This window comes from Camellia sinensis, chromosome 1 (genome assembly GCF_055761805.1).
Source record: "Camellia sinensis isolate YWXY chromosome 1, ASM5576180v1, whole genome shotgun sequence".
NCBI classification, from domain to species: Eukaryota; Viridiplantae; Streptophyta; class Magnoliopsida; order Ericales; family Theaceae; genus Camellia; species Camellia sinensis.
The window spans coordinates 221,720,032-221,729,899 of NC_138961.1; the positions used below are offsets into that span (position 1 = coordinate 221,720,032).

General features: G+C 32.9%; 1 long non-coding RNA gene across 1 annotated transcript; it reads right to left on the reverse strand.

The window, feature by feature from the left end:
- Positions 1 to 954: 954 nt before the first annotated feature.
- LOC114259732 (uncharacterized) lies at positions 955 to 8,767 on the reverse strand. The gene is made up of 3 exons (XR_014329491.1): positions 8,254 to 8,767; positions 2,581 to 2,628; positions 955 to 2,080 (listed from the first exon to the last, which is right to left on the reverse strand). It is a non-coding gene; the product is annotated as an uncharacterized LOC114259732 (long non-coding RNA).
- Positions 8,768 to 9,868: the final 1,101 nt, after the last annotated feature.

The window sequence follows — 9,868 nt, forward strand, 5'->3', positions numbered from 1 at the left end:
TGAGGAGTCCAAAGTAAGCACATAATTAGAGTGCATAGAAGTCATACTTCTAGCGGGACTTGGATTGAGTATATTATAAAAGAGAGGCACCCCCGTGGGTCTAAGGTATGCAATTTATGTTTTGAGTATTAAGTTTTGCACTTGATTATCTTTGAGAGATATACTGACTTGATCGTCGGAGTGCCCCCGGGTGGAAGAACCACCGCCGGAGCCTTTTCTTTCTGTTACAGGTTACTGAAGCCATCTATTCTGCCTGTGCTCTCCAGCTGGTTACTAAGCAGGCAGTGTGGTCAGATTTTCACCCACACACATACTATATTAAATTTGAATTTACACAATATATCAAGATTGTGCCTTTTTAGTTCTCAAACTTGGGTAAAAGGTATAATTATTTAATAGTCTCAACATACAACATTATTCATATGGTACTTCCATTCAATTATAACGAAAATTTTTACCAAAAAGATAATATTAACCAACCCTTGTTAAATAATTAGAAGGCAATAAATCACCCACCCTAAGTCACCAATTTCTAGAACTAGAATGGGAGCAATAGAGAGATAATTTTAAATATACTAGTCACGCGTGGGAGTCGCCCTATTGTTGATTGAGAATAAGATACACCACAATATATAGTATTGTTAAGGTATTTTTAGATAATTTTAAAGTCGTAATATCAATCTACAAATGGACTTGATTAGATATAAAAATTTAAGTTTGGGAGCATTAAATTCAAATTAAGTGTCATCTCTATATAGAAGGGAGAAAAAAAAAAAAAGAGGGAGACACTTACTAAAAAAGAATTTGAATGTGATTTTAGGATTTCAAGTCAGACACATAAATGTTTAAATTGCTCCCAGGAAAATAGTGATGATTTAACTCTACAACCTATGAACTAATGTTGTCCCATACACAACTTCAGTCTGGTTATTACTACCAATGTATAAAGAAAAAGTGAAAAGAAGGTCAGGTGTGCTCATGTATAGAAGATCATCTACCCATTCAGTGCTCTGTGACCTTTAGTCACTAAGCAAATTACCACTAAAAAAGGTGAAGTACATAAAGAAATGAACTGGTTTTGCAGACAATATTACCAGTGGAACTCCCCTCATTCTCTTTCTGATACTGATTGTAGATTCCAGCAATCCCTCAAAGAGAGAAACACGAGCTACACCATTGGATTCCAAACTCAGAGAACTAAAACGGGCGTAGGGTTCTTTTAATGATTACTTCATGAAATATCAGGTGTTTCAATCAATACCCAAAAACAGATTCCAGTTCAAAAGTCTTAAAGGAGACATGTCCCTGTATAGAGGAGGGGAAGCAAGAAATTCACCTCTTTACCAAACAAAACCAACAAAGAATTGACATTATAGTCACTAAGTCTATGTGAACAAGATATACAAAGACATTCAAAGTTAACAAACTTTGACAAGATTGCAGGACAAGGAAATACATTTGTGCAAAAGAATATATAAAAATTAGCTCCAAATGTAGCAAATTCATCCAGAATTCCTCATACCAACATTCAAAAAATGTTTTTATGAATTTTTTTTTTTTTTTTTGAAAACAAGCAATGAACTTGAATTCAATTAAAAGAAGACCTAAAAATTCAATTAGCCAGAGAAAACTAGTTTCAAAATTCAATTGAAATTCCAACCGAAAAGATGATTCAAAAGTAACCCAAAAAGGGAAAAGGAAAAAATCCAAGCAAAATCTTGAAATGAATTCAAGTACACCGTAGGAGAATCTCTACATTGAAAGAAAGCTTCAAATGTAGAACCAAACAAGTACACCATTAACAGTGCCCAAAAGAGAATGAACTGAAAAGAGACCGACAAATTGAGAAATAAAAATTTCATCCCACAACAAGGTTTACCTTATTAGCTCATTTGATTCATAAGACAATTAAAATTAAAATTTAAAATAAAAAAAAAAAATCTATGTTCTAGGCAACAAAATAGAGCATGAATTTGATGAATAAACAAAAATCAGAGGGAATGTCCTGTTTGTTCTTAACCCTGACATATCCTTTGATCCCTTGTTTCTCTTTCCTAAGCGCTTCGCCTTCTTCCCATCCCTACAACACAATTACATCTCCACACTATCAACACACACATTTACACATATATACAGATTAAAAACTTAAGATAACCACAAAAATTGTTACAAAAAAGTAAAATAGCAGGAAAATTCAATTAGTTCTATATAAACGAAAATCAATTTAACATGTTCCAAAAATTCCAAGATGTCGATAGAACAATCAATTTATATACATGCATGCATACATACACAAGTAGAAAAGAAATCTTGCTTCATTTTGCTAAAAAAGAAAAATTAGAAATTCTTCCATAGCAGCACACCAATTTCATATCCAACAATATTTGATGCAATGAACAATACAAAAACACCTAATTCATGGAAAAATTAAACAGCAACAATAGCCAAAGAAGAGGCATACATTGACACAATCAATAAAAAATATTTTAAATTTAGGCTAACTTTTAGATAAATTTGCAGAATAAAAAACAAATCCAAACTTGGATACACAAAATTAATGCAAAAATGTCTTCCTTGTACCTGATTGAAGAGCAATAGAGACAACACACAAAATGGGTCGTTTTGTACCTAAAACAAAACCAACGAAAATACAAAGTGAACCCTTCATTCAATTTTAAGAATAACAAGTCCAATCACTTAAACGAAAATTGAAATCAATGAAACATAGCAACAGAAGAAAACAAAACCAAGCCTGAAAAAACTAAGGCAACAAAGTTGAAACTATATATATTGTTTTCGACATTTTTCATATGCAAGGAATCGGGTTGACATACTTATTTCATGTTCCCACTAACTCAAGGACGTCACAAAAGATTATATAGTTTTGGACATTTTTCAAATGCATTTAGCACTTAGCTACAGATTAAAGTTGGACCTTACATGGCAAGTGGTTAAGAACTTGGATAAGACATGAATCAATTTTTTAAATTAACAAAGACATCTAATGAGGGGTGACCATTGGTTCAATGGTTAAGACTTGGCCTAATAACCTTAAGGTTATGGTTTCAAGTCTTGGGGCCACCACTTTTGTGCATTATGCTCAAAAAGGTTAGGTGTGTACTCAATCTTTTTCCTCCCAAACACACATTAACGTATACTAATTGGGCGTTGTTTTTTTAAACAAAGACATCTAATGAGATTGGAATTTCCATGAGCTAGATATTGTACTGAAACAATTAAGTTAAATACACTTCTAACGTACCTTAGAAGTTCAACACAAAGCTAGAAGTAGAATAAATTAGAAGTCATTGTAAATCGGTGGTGCCTCAACTTGAAAGTGTTTGGTTTTATAATTTTAGACCCTAGACACCTGACCATGAACAGTTGTATTTTATAAGCTATCAAGAATCTATTAGATCAGCAGCCAAGCAAAAACTTAAAACAGGAAACCGTATACAAAACAAGAGCAACCATACATAGCAGGATGTACAAATTTTGGGGTACCAAAAAAAAATAAAATAAAATAAACTGAGCAGCAAAGTATCAATGATGTCCATGGCAATATAATGATTTCCTTAAAAATTAATAACTTGGGGAAAAAAAACAAAGACATGAATATTTAGATAGAAAACATATAGACATGAACATATTCTTTCTCACTCTGACAAAGGAAAGAGAAAAGCTAATTAAAAGGGAAAAATCATATATTCAAGGAGAAAAGCTATGTTCCTACACCAAAAATAAATAAACAAATTAAAATCTATTACAGGTGAGGCAATATTTAAATAACTTTTTTTTTAAATAACACTAACTCAACCTTTTAGAATATTTGAATCAGGGCCGGCCCTGAGATCGTTGGGGCCTAAGGCAAATTTTGAAAATGGGAGCCCTTTTATATTGAAAAAAAATTTATGAATAAAACGATAAGTTACAATTTTTTTATTTGTTTGTAACCATAAAAAAATTTATTTACACATATAATTATTAAAATTATAAATAAAACAATTTAATAAAACAAAATTAGAACAAAAAAATTAGGAAAAAATTATTCAATTAAAATTGATAAAGACCTAGGTAAAAAAATTTGAGCAAAATTATTTATTCCACTAAGATCTAATAGATAAAGAAGGTAAAAATAAAAAATAAAAAAAATAGGGCCCATATATTGTATGTATTATTTTTCTTGAGCCAAAACACTTTTTTTTAATATATATTTTCATTTTAATAAATATGGACCAAACTACACTTATAAATAAATATGGAGTAAATCATACATGGACCTAAAAAAATATTTTGGAGCCCTTTAAATTGATCCTAAAACCCAAAAAAAAAAACATTGAGCCTATAATATTTTGCCAAATTTAGGAGCCCTATTTTTGGGCCAAATTTAGGGACCCTATGTTATATATGTTTATATGTTTTACCAAATTTAGGGGCCCTATTGTTTTTTATTTATTTATTTATATATTTTCATTTTAATAAATATGGGCCAAACACATTTATAAATAAATATGGGCTAAATTATACATGGACCCAATAAAACATTTGGAGCCCTTTAAATTGATCTTAAAACTAAAAAAAAAAATAAAATTGAACCTATAACAATTTTTTAAATTTTAGGACCTTATTTTTGGGCCAAAATATGAAGCCTAAGGCACAAGCCTTATCTGCCTTAGGCCAGGGCCGGCCCTGATTTGAATGGGTGATTAGGGGGGGCGCTGGAATTCATATTGATAGTGCCTGTATGGCTGACAATTTTTCCTACTGAATTGTTTTCTTGGCAAATATCTAGACAGATTACTTATTTGTTTTATATTTTCAACTAATATATCATACATTTCTATTGCTTCTGTGTAAAAGATACATCTACCTAGACGATTTGATGCGCTTCATGAGTAAAGATCAAGCTTTGAAGAACATGGATCTTTTTAAAGAATCAAATGAAAACAAGGGAATCAACCTGGAATCTCTCACTAAATGGATGGTAAATTATATGTTTTGAGTTTTTGCATTCACTCTATTAGCCCAAAAGGATTTTTAAGAACTCTCCTTTTGCACATGATAAGTAAACTCAAGCTGGCCTTGAGATTTTTTAGGCTCTAGGCGAACTTCTAAAATGAGACCCTTTATACAAAATCACAAATAAATAAATAACTGTGGATAAAATGATAATTACTCACAATTATTATTTTTTAAAGTCTGCTTGCTTGTATAATCAGTAAATTTATATATTAATATATATAGATGAAGATATGAAGAAAACATTACAAGAACTCAAAAAATAAAAATTTGGTCTTGTTGCTTTTAATTTAAGAAAAAGATTTCAGATTACAAGAAGGAAAAAACAAATGCAATCTAAAACTATAATACCGAATAAAAATTAAATCAACTACGACAATGTATCCCTTAAACATTATTCTGCTAGTCTGTTTAGCTACAAAAGGCTATAGAAAATATAGCGAAAGATACAAATATAAAAAATTACCTAATTTGATAATCTTCAGAACAATTCTCAAACCACTAAAAAAACATTACCTAATTTTACTCGAATTTGTATCTCCTTCAAAGCAATTGAATATTCTTCAATTTTTCTAGAATTCCAACAGGTTAATTATATAGGTGCCGTTTGGTAACACTACGTTTTCAGTTTTCTGTTTATATTTACAAAAATTTAAAAAACTCAAATAAAAACTTGTTTGGTAAAATTTTTGATTTATAAATCAGTGATCTCAGTTTATAAATTTGGCCAAAAAATGAAAACACAAAAAATGTGTTTCCGTTTTGAGTTTTGAGTTTTTTTTTTTTACCACCCAACACTAGCCACCACCTGCCATCATTTTCTACCACCATCTTCCGTCACCACCTGCCACCACCACCAGCCACCACTTGCCACCTGCCACCCACTCGCCGCCACCACCACCCACCCACCCCTCGCTACCACCACCACCACCGGCACCACCACCACCACCACCCACCTGTCATCCACCCGCCACCACCTCCCACCCACCACCTGCCACTACCATCCACCGCCCGCCACCACCACCCGCCACCTACTTGTCACCACCACTCACTAGCCACCTACCACCACCATCTACCACCAGCCACCCACCACCACCAGCCACTACTACCACCGCAACCCACCTGCTGCTACCACCACCACCCACTCGCTACCACCTACCACCTGCCACCGTCACCCACCCACCCACCTACCACTACCACCACCTGCCACCTACCCGCCACCACCTGCCACCACCCGTCACCCACCACCACCCGCCACCCACCACCACCACCCACTCTCTACCACCCACCACCCGCCACCGTCACCCACCCACCTATCATCACCACCCACCACCCACTCGCTACCAACCACCACCACCCGCCATCCGCCACGCACCTGTCACCACCACCACTACCACCACCACCACCACCCACTCGCTACCACCCACCACCCGCCACCGTCACCCACCCACCACCCGCCACCCACCTGCCACCACCATCCACCCGCCACCACCCGCCATCCGCCACCCACCTGCCACTACCACCCGTCACTGTCACCGTCACCCACCACCACCACTACCACCGCCCACCCGCCACCACCCACCACCACCAGCTACTCACCACCCACCGTCACCACTTTCCACCACCGTCTTTCGCCGCCACTTGTCATTTCTCACTCTTTTTTATATTTTTAAAAAATTTTAAATATTTTGTCAATTACCAAACGCGTTTGTAGTTTATGTTTTTCTAACAATAAACAAAAAATAAACAAAAACTAATTTATAAAATTTTTGTAAATATAAACTGAAAACGTAAACGTTACCAAACACACCCATAGAAACTCTTTAATTATCACTACATATCACTTCAAAATAATACATTTAAACCCTAACAAAATGAATAAAGAAATAAATAGAAAAGGTACAAATGTTTTCCTGAAAATGATACAATTTTATAGTCAATGAATCCAAATGTACCAGTTAAGTTCATTTTTGCAAGCAGACCTATTCTGTTTAGAGGGCAGCAGCATAGAAATAGGTTTGGAATTGAATTGGGAGTTTATTTACATGTCTATGTCTTTTGTTGATGGGAAGATGGAACATTGTACACAAATTGTGTTTTTTCACTTCCCATTCAAGACAACCCAAAGAAAAAAAAATCCAAATCCAAATCCAAATCCAAATTCAAGATATATAGATATAAAACTCCACACCAAAACAACTTTAGATGAAAATTCATTTTAGAATAACTCCAATTTGCCAATGAATTATGATACATAGTCTTTTTGTGAATCATTCCAATTTAAATACTAGAAGGAAAACTCTTTTAGAATTTTTTTTTTTTTTTGGTTTTTTAGTTGCTGAAAATGATACATATACACTTAACTCAACCTTTTAGACTACCTGAATGGGTGATTACCAGGATAGATCAAGTTAATCTTGTTGTTCCTGAATGATATACTAATATTATTGCTGTCAAAAGGATCAAATTCATCTTCTAGATCAAATTAATCTTGCTGTGAAGAGGATCTACTAATATTTGTGGTGGATTTAGTAATACCTTTTTTCAAGCTAAATGAAGATCATTTTCTTAGATAAAAACCTAATTTACTTCCAGAAGTTGCTTTTATAATCAAAACAAATCTAATCCATTTACCTAAAGAAAACTTACACGTCGTTGAAGACAGGAAGGACATTTATTTTATGATCCTAAATTTGATTATATGATTCATTCTACAATACCCACCGAGCAATGACACAGTTTTGGTTTTTTAATTACATCTTCTTCATCATTTGGGTTTTAACCAGTAGACCTAGATTTGCTGTATTAGTTTAATATATTTTGGTATGTAATCCAAAGTAACACCATTACAACTAAATCTTTTCCACATAAATAGTTCTACAAATTGTGTTTGGTTTATGAATTTTAGAATTGAACTTTAGCTATATTTGGTGTCTAATAGTTTTTGGATTTTCATTTTCTTTCTTTATTTGTTTTATATTTCCAAGTCATATATCATACATTTCTCTTGCTTGGATTGGAATTTTCAACTTCGAAAATTGGATGGGTCTTATTTTTAATTCAGAAAATTAAACCGGTGAACTCCTCAATTATTGAGACATATTAACAAACACATGGTGTGCATCTGTTGAACATGCGGATAGGGGTGACAAACAATGTAGTTCAATATTGTGCAACACACGTGTAAATAGTAGCCATCACATTACAGATGTACGAAATTGCAGATGTACGTACCAGGATTTGCAACTGCAGGACCAGAGCTTTAGATGCCCAATTTTCACAATGTTACGGTTAGAAAAACACTGACAGTGATAGGAAGAAGAGGACAACAGCAACTCCGTCGACCAGATATATATATATATATATATATATATATATTGTGAGAAAACCCATCTTCGAAGGGGCAAAATTTATTTTCTTCTTCATTGTCGATGTCGCTGAGCTCAATTCCACGTGGGTAAACCCAAATCTACAAAAAATGTGGCAGAGAGGAGCTTTGGGAAATAGGCAAACTGAAGATCACCATTTTGGGAAATTTCTACGAGAAATGATCTTGGAAATGAAGCAACAGCAGAAAGGAAGTCAGCATTTGTACAGATTGAATGATGGAATTGTTTGTTTGTGTGTGTGGCTAAGCTGAAGGCCATGTAGCCAGGCGAAATCTGTTTCGGAAACAAAAAAGCAATAGACTTACAATAGAGGCGCAAAGGCACCAACGTGGCACCATCTATTACACCACTCTTACCTTCTTTTTATATATGTTTCATATATATATATATGATATTAACTACTATTACTTTTGTATTATTTTATTATTAGCATATGAATTCGTGCCACGAGCTAAATAAATAATTTTAAAATTAAATAATAAAATAAAATTTATTTTCAAAGTATAAAAAAATAATTTAAAATAAATTAAAATTTAACTATTTTATTAGAATATATATTGCCATTGTTATATCATTAATTGTATATTCTAAGTTCACAATGAGAAATAGATGTCATAATTTAATTAGTAAAGATAGAATAAATTTATAAAAAAAATTATATTTATGATAAATACAAATAAATTTCTTTTTATAAATTTTTTAGTTTTAATTTATTCTATGTTAAAGTTTGTCATAAAATTTAAACACACCTTTAGAAATAAAACAATATATATATATATATATATATATATATATATATATATTTGACAAAATCGTTAAAATCAATCAAAAGACCAGCTAACTTATACAAAAATTAATTAATTAAAACTTTTAAATTTATTTTATTTTAAAATTTAAATTGACTTTAACTAAAATATGCGCAATACTACAACATTAAATAGGAGTATATGTTTACTTTATATAAGTAAAACAACTCATTTTTTCCTTCTTTTCTTGATCTGGGATTGTGTAGAATAAAAATTAACAATAGTTTGGATGGGAAGTTCATTTCGAATCAAACAATATCAGTCATTTAACATTTAATTAGGTCAATCTCTAATTTTTTTTTTTTCGAATCAAACAAATCTAATCAATATATCTTGATAAAAGTGCTAAGATCGCAGTTAAACCAGTAAATCAGTCAAACCAAAAACAGTTAAGCCTAATCAACTAGGTCAAAAAACCAATCAACTTGTACAAAAATTAATTAATTAAAACTGTTAAATGTTATTTTAATTTAAAAATTTTAACTTGATGATGCAGTTACTTCAATGGAGGATGGGTTGGACTGAACCACGCTTCTAACGGGTCTGCTGGCCTTTGAGTTCTCAAAACGTGCCTGCAAAAAGGTCCAAAGGGGGAGATAATCCCCCGACGGACACTTCGACGGCCAAGTTAGGTGAGAACAGATTGACTTGAGA